This window comes from Heliangelus exortis, chromosome 4, assembly GCF_036169615.1.
Source record: "Heliangelus exortis chromosome 4, bHelExo1.hap1, whole genome shotgun sequence".
Lineage (NCBI taxonomy): Eukaryota > Metazoa > Chordata > Aves > Apodiformes > Trochilidae > Heliangelus > Heliangelus exortis.
The window spans coordinates 32591103-32604762 of NC_092425.1; the positions used below are offsets into that span (position 1 = coordinate 32591103).

Sequence of the window (13660 nt, forward strand, 5' to 3'; positions counted from 1 at the left end):
AAGTCTAAAGGAAGACATACTATTTTTAGAATGTGCCCAATATATTCAGATCCAAGTCTAAAGAAAGTATTGATACAGATAGTATTACCTCATGTCCAATAATATTATTCTAATAGAAACGGAAAAAAGAAAAAACAAAAAAGAAAAGAGAAAAAAGAAGAGAAAAGAAAAGAAAAGTTAAAAGACAAGAAAACTGAGAAGAAAAGACAAGAAAAGAGGAGAAAAGAGAAGAGAAAAAGGGAAAAAGAAAAGAGAAATTAGAGGAAAAGACAAGTTTTTATTTTAGTTGGTCACATTCATTGTCACCAGCTTCTAGGCATGCTTGAAAATAATGTGAAAAAGTAGTGAAATCCAACATCACAACCAGACTCCCATAGGAAGATATGCTGGTTTTAATTTTTTTGGTAAGATTTATCTGTAGTTGGAATGTAAGAAAGTAGACTTCAGTATTGATTATAGTCCTCCATCATTTCCATTTAAAACGGGAATTCAATACTGTAACAAATTTTTTGTTAATTTTTATTCAGAATATCCGTTATTTATCTCTTTCCATTGCAATACAAATATCCTTTCCATTTGCAATACAATCGGAGTTTTCACTCATGTAAAAGTGACTTTACTTTTTTTAAGAAAGATTAATTTTAAAAAAAGCAGGCAAAATTATGAAGTTATCTTCATCAGTCAGGGAGATATTTTATTAACATTAAGGATTTTATTTAGCGAGGATTAAGGATGGTACATAGGAATTGCTGTATTCCTATAACTGCAGGACTGATAACCATCTGGTACTTCCTGGCTAAACTTGTGCCCTTCACAAACACATTTTGTGATTATAGATGGTCTCTTAGATATCTGTATTCATGTCCATCTGTTCATATGGCATTATGCCTACATGCAAGTCAATCTTTTCACTAATTCACTGGTGCTGGACATCAATATCTGTCTGAAAAAAAATATGTCAGTGACATCAGTTTTGTCCTGGACTATCATACTATTTCATATTCATGCCACTTCACATATAATTGAAGACTGACAAAATTACATCTTTGAATCAATATTAAGCAGATTACTCTGGTGACCAAAAAAAAAAAAAAAAAAAAAAAAAAAAAAAAAAAAGTAACTTTGATACCATCACATGGTACCATTAGCTGCAATTCCGTTATGCTGTCTATTTGAAAGAATGCTTCTATTGAGTCTGGCTGGGATGAAGTTATGAAGTTAAGTTTCTTCACAGTAGTCCTTATAATACTGCACTTTGTACTCAATGGTACAACTGTTGGTAAGAGAGCAACGTTTTGGCTGCTGCTGAACAGTGTTTCAGAGCATCAAATCTTTCTCTCTTTTTTTTCCCCTCCTCACTCAGTCAGCATGCTGGGCAAGAGTTCAGAATGGGGCACAGCTGGGACAGCTGTCCCTGACTGACCAAAAGGATATTTATGAACATATACCACATGACATCATGCTCAGCAATAAAAACTTGGGCAAAGGAGGAAGAGGAGATGGTTTTTGTTATGGTTGTTGTCTTCTCACATAACTGCTTTGCTCTGGATGTGAAATAACTCCATGCTGATGGGAAATAGTGAAAGAATTCTTAATTTTGCTTTGCTTGCACATACATATTATGCAATGAATATGCACACTTTTTTCTTTATAGCATCCCAGGCAGCAAGAAATTATTTAGTGGTACACTGTTTAATTTCTGGAACAACAGACTGGGATCAAAATCAAGACAAAATAGCCATTTATTTTCATGTCTATTTTATCATGCTCTTCGCAACAGAATTGCCATTTACATCCTCTTAAAATGCTTTTTCAGTGCAGATCAGATATTCCATACATAATGATGCAAGGGAATTTCACAACACCATTTTTAAGCTATGAAGAAGCAAGTTAAACTACTTGCTTTTAAAAGACTTATAATGGAAACTTTTCCTGAGAAGGGACATTTAGTTGTATGTTGCTAGACATTGGAGTAGTCCCAGCCCCTAAGTTCTTTCTAGTGGCATATATTTCAGTTAAAAACCATACCTTACTCTAGCAACAACTTACAAAGTTGTCTGAAGCCAGAGTTAAGTCAGTTCTGGGTTGTCTAGGACTGAAACCATCGGATATGCAAAGTATCCTTATCCCTTAGTACCACCCCTCGGGAAAAGAAGGACTCACAGTAACTCTCTTTTGTGAACAGAAACTGAGTGCTTACAAAACATCTAATGGGATTGAGTTTGATTCTTCTAAAGCAACAATTCAAAGAATATAATGTCAAAAATACCCATGAGAGACACCAAGTACAGTCCCTTAAAACTCTGTCCCTTAGATAATAAGCAATGAGTTCATAGAAAAGTACATAAACCTTACTATGTTTTGTCCCTACTCCATAAGCAGACAAAAAGCAGAGATGAACTTCCAAGTTCCTTGATAAATGTATAGGTGTCAGTTCAAAAGAAGGTTATTAGATAAAACAATCAAGCAAAAGGAGAAAAATAACAGTAATATGGATCCTTCAGGGTGGAACATACTTTTGTATTTCTGAAGACTCTGTCCTGCTGAATTTTGAAATCAGATTTCTTGGTTGCTGACAAGAACAGCACCATAAGTAAAGTGAAAATGTCTAATATTTTGCAGCAGCAGTACTACTCAGAAGCCTATTATAATCTATTGCTTTCTGAATGAAGTAATATCAATTGATCAGAAAACCTGCAAGCCTCTTTCAACTCTGCTTTGAACCAAGTTAGGCAGCAGCACTTCTGCAGTTCCATCAGCTGGCAATGCAGCACTTCAGTAGCAGTTTACTCTACAGTTTAATCACATTCCAGACACATTCTTCCTAATCCTGGGAGTGCTTCAGAAGCACAGCCTTAATGGCAATAAAAACTAAGTTAGTGATTTTCCAGATTTCAAGTAGTCATGGATACGCTTACAGCTATAGTAAGTTTTGGCTGTACCTCATATGGAAACTAGTTGAGAAACAACACTATTTTAAGGAAAATATAGTTCCTATGAAGTTAAGAAATTTGAGACAAGACATACTTATATTCCCATTCTTGATTAGAATTTTTTTTAGAAATAGTTAAAAGTGATATGAAATTATAGGTGAAATAACATAGTCACGGACTAAGCAATGCTACTTCCTCAGCTGAAGCACTGGTATATCCAGTTATGTTTCATGATTTATAAAATATATAGTCAAAATTAAAAATGCTAGGATAATGTGAGATATGTTGAAAGATTTTTCATTCCTGAAAAGAGATTAAGAAAACTGAATGAGATGCTTGAGAGTGCAGATATTAAAAATAATAATAAAAAAATAACATCTTTCTTTCTTTTCTATCTTTCCCAGTTAAAAAAGCATCCAGTAAATGCTTGTAATACAATGTCAGTAGAGCCAAAATTCAAATAACCAAAGGGTCTGTAGAACATAAAATAATCTTTTGTAGGGGTTTTGCAGGGCGAGTTTGTTGTGAAGAAGATCCTGGGATCAGAGGCAAGCCTGTGGTTTCATCTTTAGAAGCTGCTGCTACCAGGTAGGTTTTTGCTAATTTAGTTATTATGATTAAACTTTGTTTGTATATGATGCTTTTTGAGCCTGTTTAACTCAGTTTTAAAAAACATATTCTTTACAGTTATCATAGAAAATATTAATGATCAAACACTTTCTTTGTTTGAAATAAAAAACATTGAGAAAATATTCTTTGCAGAATAAAACAGTTATCTGCTTAAAGTAGGCATAAGCTATGTTTTAGAAATAATTAAAAATAAAATTGGGAGTGAGAAAGAGGTAATATATAAGCTGCTAGTATAAAATATTTCAGAAGAAGTGGAAAAGGCTTTATTTTCAGGGGGAAGAAAAGAGCAGTGTTCTCATCACTGAATTTAGAAATTTAAACCTTCTTGTTGTCTGCCCAGCAAATATTTTTTTAAATTCTTTGTTTCATTCATTCTTGATGTATTACACCTTTTTCTCCCATACCATTTGAGCAGAATAAATATTTAAAGATACAGTATTCAAAATACTTCACTTATACTTCATTTTGACACAAGGCTACACCTCAGATACTTTGGATGAATTGCAGGACTTTCCATGTTAGATCCTATATAAAGTCACAGAATCACAGAATCATCAGAGTTGGAAGGGACCCCTAGAGATCATCCAGCCCAATTCTCCCACTAAAGCAGAATCACATTACACAGGGCTGCATCCAGGAGGTTTTGAATATCTCTAGAGAAGGGGACTCCACAATCTCCCTGGGTAGCCTGTTCCAGTGCCTTGCCTGTCCTTACAATATAAACAGAGAAAATAAAAACAGGAGCATGAGAAATTAAGTTTTGTCTCCAAAGTCACTAAAACACATACCAGGGTCAATAGAATACGTAAGGTTTCCTGTGGTCCAACTTATTACTCTATCATTGAATCATGATGTTTTTGCTTATTACAGCTTTGTTTTTAATAACTGTTTGCAATATGGTATAAATAATATTGTTTATTAGAGCAGAATTCTCACCCTGTCACAATGTCAACATGAACACTGCTCTTCACCCTGACATTTCTATGAAGCAATAAGGGAAAATGCATAAATCATTGGAAAGAGTGTTCCTTAATGCAGTTACGTAGATGTCAAACCTTTCCCTTTTCCTAGAGAAAGAGCTCACATCTTCAAACTTTTACTGTCTCCAGAGCACTTGAGAATGATGTCAGTGCCCCAGCAGAGTATGTGACATCTTTTTCTGATGACTTAAAGCCAACTAGCCACTGAATCAAACATTATGAGACACCTTGGAAGGTCCCCTTTTTAGGACTCAGTCTTGCAAAAATATTTTTTTTTTTTTTTTAGCTTGAAGGTTATTTCAAGAACAGATAGAAACATCTGAAGACCATTTCTTAAAATGTCTTGTTCACACCTTCACCCTGCTTTGCTTTGCAAACCAAAGTTTATAGGGGATGGTCTGAACATTTAAAGCGGTTATCTTTGGAAATATATTTACATTCCTCGTGTTTTGTTTTTAAATTTCTTGCTGTTTTTTAGACCTATATACATCCCCTATTAATAATTCAATTACCCTTGTTAATTACTTGGCATGAGAAAAATTACTATACATTAAAATTGTGCAAGTAGTGTTGTCAGTGATGACTGAAAAATCATCTTGAAGACCAGAAAACAGTGCCAGGGCCCTGATTCTGTATTTTCAATGGTTAAGAATATTTCAGTGGTTTAAAAGGTTGTCACAGTTTAACACTGGCCCGGCAATTAAACCGAATAACAGATGCTCTCTATTAATCTCTCTCTCCTCCCTGATAAGAAAGGAGAGAGAATAAGGGAGAGAGACTTATGGGTTGGAAACTAAACTACACAACTTTAATGAAACAGTAATGATAAATAGGAAAAAAATTACTAAATATATACAAACATACAGGAAAATGGATACCACATTCCTCCCCCCTCTCCCCCAGTAGCTCTCACGTCACCACCGAGGCTGCAGGGCAGCTCTGGGAAAGTCCAGGCTGGACTCCTGGAGTCGGCAGCAGTTGGGAACTGGAGGCAGGAACACACAGATAAGGGCTGGCACGGATCAGGAGCACAGTCAGACGAACGGACGGGATCCTTCCAGGATGCCTGGTGAAGAAAGGGAAGCAGGAAAGGCAGGAAGGGCAGGCAGCCGGAAGCTGGAAGCAGGAAATCTGGCTTGGTCCTCGTGATGCCTCAAATTTATACTGAGAATGATGTATATGGGATGGAATACTCTGGTCAATTCTGGCATCTATCTTGTCCATTCCTCCCCAAAGGAGGGCTGCAGGTGGGACCTCTTTATCCCTCTTGGAGGGTAAAATGTTCCTCAGAGCTGAGCAGTGTCCTTGGCTCTGCACACCAGTCTCTAGCAGTAACTATAAACATCAAGTGTTATCAGTCCTAGAAGCACACACTGTCTGAGAAACTTGCTGCCAATTTCAGCAAGTGCAACTACTTACAAGACACCCAGCTAAAAGCAAAAGTACAAGACAGAAAATCACCTTTATCCTGGTCCAAACCAGGACAAAGGTGGAGTCATAATCACAGTAACTGGAGTAGGAGCTCTAAAATATACTCAGTTTTTTTAATTCGTATTGTTTTATTCTTATTGTATTACTCTCATTTTTTTATTCTTATTGTAATTTTAGTTATTCATGAGCATATCCAGTTATTTATAGAATCAGAGTCATAGGATGGTTTGGCTTGAAAGGGATATCTAATATTAGCTAGTTCCACTCCCCCTGCATGGGCAGAGACACATCCCACTGCAGCAGGTTGCTCAAAGTCCCATCCAACCTGGCCTTGAGCCCTTCTAGGGATGTGGCTGGAGTGCAACACTTCCTTCAGAGTGCTGATAACATCACACAGCTTGGCGTTTCATCAAACTTGCTGAGGGTGTACTCAGTTCCACTATCTGTGCCAGCAATAAAGATTTTAAACAGCATCATCTCAGCACTGATCACTGAGGAACACACTTAATCCAAGACACCAAAACAAACTGAAAGAAAAAAAGCTGGTTTTCATAAATACTAATGGCTGAATGTCTCTTAATGACTGGAAATGGTTTGTAGATTTGGGTTATGAAGGTGTCTACTATTTTATTTATTTTTAGATTTATTCTCAGGAGGAATGGAAACTCATGGAAAAAATGTTAACTAAAATTGATAAAGGAAACAACAAACTGGAAAAGATGGCAAATGAGAAAATTTAGAAATATTGATAAAGCGTCAATGCCAATCAACATCAAAGTTAAAGTGTCCTTATCTTGGTTGATTTAAGTTTAATTCATTCAGGAGTAACCCAAAGATATTTTCACCCAATGAATTTAAACTGAGGGGCAAACACTGAATGAGGTTCTATTCTGGTATCTTTATATCCACAAAAGGTTCAGTATCACTTGAGTAAAAGAGGAAGATTTCGGGGGGGTTTGTTTTTTTTTTGTTTGTTTTTGGTGTTTTTTTGTTTCTTTTTTTTTTTTTTTTTGAAAGAACTTTAGAAATAAGGTTCTAATTCCTGCTAGTTTTCAATAGTATTCAGAAACCTTCCTTCTGCAGTTCCTTAAACAATGCCTGGTTAATCTTCAATTAGCTAACTTTTTTTTTCTATTTTATTTCAAATTTGTTACTGAGTTAAGTAAGTTTCACTAACAATTTCATAATAGGAACATCCCTCACTGATGCTCATTCTTTACAGAATGAAAATAATTATCTTCTAGACTACTAAGCTATTTTCCCATCCCAGTTAACCAGTTATCTCAAACCTATGTCAGCTGTGTATAGCTAGCAATATTTCAAAACCATTTAATTGTGGGGTTTTTTTGTTTTTTTTTACACACATGGCATCAGTGCAGATGGATAAGCAAGTATAATCTTGCCTGTACAAATCTTTGAAGAAAAATTGTGTGCACCAGGCTGTGTGAAATGTGGTGTACTTACCTTGAAGATATAAAGATGAAGGATTCAACTAAACCTGGCCACATTTGATCCTGAGGGCTCCTGGGAGACAGAAGATTTCAAACTACTTGCTCACACTGGTAAGCTCTCAGCCTGCAGAGAAAGCTAAACACTCCACTGTTGTTACATCTGTATGTTCAGTTGGTGCTTTTTAAATTCACTATTATCCCTGAAGAAAATGCTTTCTTCTACCCATTGCAAGTATCTCAGTCTTTTCTAATTCTCCTCAGTTTGACTTACTGAAAAACTCACCTTACTTTATATTCTCTGCCAGAGACTAAAATAAGGATAAAGAGAAGGGCATGCAACCCCTAACTCTGTTCTTTAAGATATTAAATTTGTGGCATGAATTATGATTATATAGTACTAAATATGTACAGAAAATTATATATTCACCTGTAACTATGGATTAAAAGCTGTGAAAAACATAAAGATTTCAACCATACATACAAGAAATATTGTCTACTGATTTCCTAAAAAAATATGTGTGATGAACTACTGGAGTCAAATAACCTTGAAATTTTCTATGTTCATTTGAACAACTCTGACTTGTTCAGAAGTAATATATTTGTAAAGATGTTAACGGCAGAATTTCTGACTAGAGTAATTTGAATGACAAATGACCTTCTTGTCCCCTGTATATACACTGAATCTCACCACCCCAAAAATAAAAATAAAATAAAGCCACAGCTTTTAATATTAAAGAAAAAAAAATGGGCTTAAAGGAAAGAGTTAAATAAAATTCCCAACCAAATGCTTCATATAGCTAATTATAATTGATGGCAGCATAATTATAGTAGCAGAATTATTATAAAGACTGAATTATGTGGAAAGAATTCATCATACAACACAGTATATGAAGAATTCTCAAAGCGGTAAGTGATGTTTGGTTGATTCTAGTTATTCATGAAGGCTTTTGCTGAATATATATAACATATGACTTTTTTGGAATAAATATAGGCAATAATGAAAAAGGAGGAACAAAACTATTAAGAACCCTATGACAGCTGTGGCATTATGATCCTTGAATATCATAACCTTGTTGTCTTAAATGTACTGTAATTTTAAGTGATATTTCTACTGATTTTAAGTGATTGTTTATTCTTTCCCTTGAACTAAGTTAATAAAAAAATTCAAAGTGATAAAGACAGAAAAGAGAAAAAAAACAACATTATTTTTATTTAAAAAAGTCGGCTAATCTGTAGAAACCCCACAAATGTACTTGTAATATTTTAACAACTTTATATCTATTCTTTACCATTGTCCTTGAACATTAAAACAAATCCCTATTCTTTTACTCATTTATTTCGAACGACCCCAAAAGGTAGGCTTAAATGTTTTCTTCATTTGGTTAATAAAAGACACTTCATAAACCTGTACTTTATGCAAAGAAAATTTAAAAATTTAAAAAAAAAACAACAACAAATAAAGTAACAATTATAACACAACAACTGAATTTGGATTTAGGACTGTTTGTCTATTGGAATTTACTATTGTAAAACACAATAAAAAAGATCTGAAACCTCATTTCTCTTGCCTATATTCCCCAACCACAAAGCTATAGGATACATTGACACTCTGTAAATCTCCCAGGATCTTCACTAATAGCTACCACATTTTATGAGGTTTAGCAAAGTTAAGATTTTCAAAGGGATTGTAAGCATTATTTTTTCCTAGTCACCAGGATATATGATCCCACACATACTGTAGCTCTGTCTTAGTATCTAAATAAATATAAAACAGAAGATGACAGCAGGAAGGATTAAGAGAACATCAGCTCAGAAAAACTATCATCTGAAGGCTAGAAAACTACTTTGAAAAATAGGAAGCTGAAGCTCAAATGTCTGTACAACACCACGAAAGTTTTTTTGAGTCCTTCACAACTGGCAAATATTTCAGCTGAAACAATTAGGTTTACTTCTTCATATTAAAACAAAATGAAAATAAAACAGAAAAACACAAATCTTAATGAAGTGGTAGAAGAGTAAAATCTTCAACACATAATCTTAACTACTTTTGATCATAAAACATCACACAATATATGTCATACTTTATCTGAGATAATTTCCTGCCTGTGTAATGCTTTCCTATTTTGAGACATGAAACTATTTGCTTCCTTTCGGTAGCTGTTGGGTATTGGTGGTTACTGTCAAACCTGTTAAACTTCAGTTGAGCAGTTCATCATGGATAGCATGTGGATTAAAGAAGAGCCAAAGCCCCAAACCACATTTTGCACTATTTTTTTCCCTATAGGTAGATGGCTAATAAAGAAGGAGGGTCTCCACGTGACTTAATTAAAGGTGCTGTCTTCTGAATTGTCATGCTTTGATGTATTTCAGGGAGATCTGCTGAAAAGTAAAGTCAGGATTTTAAGGAGAGTGAACTTTCAGATTATGGAATTAGTGGATGATATCCCCCATAAACCTGCTCAAAGAAGATAAAGGAGCAGAAGAGAATAGACTGTTCTTCAAAGAAATCTCTCTTAGTGTGCAATAAGTCAGACAAGGAAGGCAGGCAACTAGAGTATCAAAAGGTGTAAAAGCAAGTGTAAAAAGCAAATGTACAGTGTAGAATCCAAAAAAAGAATCCTGAAAGGAATCCTGAAGACAGCCACCTTGACAAAATGTACATTGTGCTTGGATGGAGGCCTCATTCAATAAGCCATCTGGACTCTCTTCTCTCAAGGAGAGACCCCCATTTGGGTAACCACCCTGATAAACAGGGCCCTATTCTAGCAAGAGCAGCCCCTTCTTTAGTAGCGATCCAATAAACTGAACACTGTCCTTGCAACACTGTCTTTGCTACCCTGACAGGCAGGACACTGTCCTCATTCTATAAGGGACAGGGGCAGACAAGCTGTATCCCTGTGTAAGGCCACTGGAGAGGGCACATGCACAGAAATAAGGGTTATTGCTGTGCCATCCCATCTGGAGGGGCCCAAGTGAACACCTGGCTGTGCAAAATATGCCAGAGCTCCCCCCAAAAAGGTGGGGTCAGGCAGCATATAAGAGGCACACTTGAAATGCTGGATGATTTCCTGCCATCCAAGGACCTGAAGATACAAGATCATCCCTGGATCCAAGCGTGGTTATATCTTTCCTATCTTTTCTTCCTCTCTCTCTCTGTTTCTAACCTTATCTCAGCACGAGGGTAACAGAGTTTCTAACTGTTTTCTACCCATTGCTTTGTTAAATTTTATTAGTTGTAACCTGTTGTTTTGAGAACTTCCTTAAATGTTGCTGAATTGTAATCCACTGTTCGAAAGTACCACAATTTATAATTCTGCTAGTTGTAATCTGACATGCTTAATAATCTTACTTTTAAGTAAAGTTGTGTTTTTATACAAACCTCCTGGATAATAATCATAATTCTAGTGTACCATGCAGAGAATTCCTGATCTTAATCTGGAAGAATAGGTTGTTAAAAGAGATTAATCAGAGGAGGAAGATTATGCCCAGCTGCACCCAGGCTCCTCTCTGAATGACTTTTGAAAGCAAGGGGGTCCAGTCCAAATTTAATTGACCTCCTCTCTGGGGAACTCTACCCATGCCCATTCTGTGGGAAGTGATCTTTGGTTTGGCCCCACACACATCCAGGGAGCCGTGCTCACTTTGTGAGACATGACAGTGCCACACTCACCTTGTGAGGAGTGACACAAGACAGGGAGTGACACCAGGGACAGATAACACAGGTAGAATATAGGGATGGTGCCATGAACTATTCAAAGCAGAGTAGTCACATAATGATTTTACTGTCCATACACTTCAGTTCTGAGTATTAATTCCTCTATTCGTAGTAATTTTCATTATTTTTTATTGCTGGTTGCTCCTTCTGTATTGGCTGTGTGTGCATGAACTTCTGACCTTGCTAAAGGGAGTGTGAGCATCTCTAAATACCACTTATGCTTATAGAGATTCAACATGTTTCCAAAGAAAGACTTTTTTCCATGTTCTTTTGTGTTACAAAGCAACAGATAACCAAAGAGTAAAGGTGAAGCAAGTGGTATTGGTATTCAAAGAGCAGCAGTTGCACCTTATGGGAAAAAATAGCCGGGCAAAGCAAAGAGGGAAGATTGAAAAAGAAAAACCAACAAATAGGAAAACCAACACAGGAGACTTGGAGAGGCTAGTATGGGGTGAATATTTTTACATCAAAAAGTGTGAAAATAAAGACAAGAAAATATCTACAAAATAATATGTGGTAATGGGGAAGAAAGATACTATTTGTACTACATAGTACTGATTCCACAGGTTGAGCTTCCATGTTATAGCACAGTTTCATGTGCCTTACTTGAAACCTATGTTTCCCTGTCTTCTGTTTCTGTTTAATGTTGCATTTCTAGAGGAAAAGTCCTGAAATGTAGATTATTACTTATGCTTCTAATTTAGCAGGTCCAATTTTCATTAGGAAATTAAAAGCTTTTTATTAAGCTGCATTCAGGTGAAAAAATGGGTAAAGAGTGATATCTAAGTTTTCATGCATGTATAAATAGAATTCAGACATCATGCATTACCATATTTTCCCTTGTTAAAAGAATAATTTTCTCTCAGTTTGCCTAGAGTGCCATTCTCAGCCTGTCATCTGAAGGGCAGCTGGTTTGATACTCTTAGAATGTTAGTTCACAATTGAAAACAAAGTTCATTAGCTACATTTGAACTAGATACATAGGCCACTTTTAACATCTGTGAAAATACTTTACACAAAATATTGGTTTTTTTCTCTGTTTTTTGAGCCTCTGAAGTGCTGGTGTCTTTCATTAAGGGTTAATTGGATAGACCATGTGGGAAATGACTGAATTAGAGATCCATTAACATTTTTAATTGTGCAGAAGTTACTTGTTCAAAGTTATGACTTTGTATTGACATCAAATTTTTGACATTTTACCTATGTGAAATTACTATTATTTGTCTTCTGGGAATTGCTATTTTTAGTATTCTCCCATGATTTAAAAGAAACCCGGTGGCAGAAGGAAAACAACTCTGCATCCAGAGTAGGAGTTATTTTGGCATGGATCAAAGCAAAATTTTACACAACCTGGGAAAATACTCAGAGAACTTAAATTGTCTTAGTGGGATTTTGCCTGTCCTCAGGATATATGAGGATAGGATTTTATGAGAAAATCCAGAAGATAACAAATGGCTGGCAAAACAATGCTACTTTTTTTTTTTCCCCTAAGTATTTACTCTTGAGGCATTAATTTTACCAAGTGCTTGACTCCAACAGAGCAGCCAGAAGCAATACCCTCAGGGATGAATCTAGAAGAAAAAAAAATAAAAAGGGTGAAGAAATATAGTTTAGGCTTTAAACTAGTGAAAAAGAAGTTTAAGCTAAATCACAAAATAAAAGCTCTTTATAAATGTCTAAGAGATGCTTTATTATACTATCCCACTACAGACATAAATACAAACAAACTTTTCAGCAGGACCCACAAAATAAGCCTCACCTGGAATCATATTCAGAGCAGCTGCCAGGTCTAAGTTTAATGGGAGTCCACAGATCCCTCAGAAGTCATTCTCCCTACCTCCTTCTGGTTTTCTCCCCCTTTCATGTCTTGGATATACTGTCAGGTGGGACCAGTACACCCAGGAGGCCAGTCAGGGGCTGACTAAATTCCACCTTATCTATTAACTCCTGGTGTGCACTTACGTGGACACCATGGAGGGGGGCTCAGGCCTGATGTTAAATGTAGCAAGACGAACCTCTTTTAGGGCACGGTGCTCCAAGGTCCAACCAGGTGTTCCAGGAGAAACTCACAAATAGTGCTCTGAGTCTAATGCTCTCAGGGCTGACCAGCCTGAATCAGTGCTACTGCTCCAAAAGTGGCCTCCCCTCTGGCTTACTCAGGTGTGAGCTTTATTGGCCCCCTAATCCTGCTCATGCGCAATAGGGGCCCACCCTAATCAGGCACAGGTGGGCTTAACACAAGGTCATGCCCACTACCTGGCAATTAGTGCCACCTGGTTGCCTCATTTCACTACAGTTAAATTCTTAATTTCACATAAAATTAATAAGTAATAATTTGATCTGTCCTTTACAGATCAAAAATTGTTTATTCCACCACAGGCAGGTTGTCTCCCTGCATCCTGTGGAGGTTATTTGAGGAGCTGATATCCACCTGCAGCCCATGGAGCATCCCATGCTGGAGTAGGTGGATGTTCCTAAAGGAAGCTGTAACCCTATGGGAAGCCCATGCTGCAACAAGCT

The 13660-nt window shown here is 36.3% G+C and overlaps 1 long non-coding RNA gene across 1 annotated transcript; it reads right to left on the reverse strand.

Moving 5' to 3' along the window:
* Positions 1 to 668: 668 nt before the first annotated feature.
* Positions 669 to 2329, reverse strand: LOC139796356 (uncharacterized). The gene is made up of 2 exons (XR_011725969.1): positions 2201 to 2329; positions 669 to 943 (listed from the first exon to the last, which is right to left on the reverse strand). It is a non-coding gene; the product is annotated as an uncharacterized lncRNA (long non-coding RNA).
* Between the last annotated feature and the right edge of the window lie 11331 nt (positions 2330 to 13660).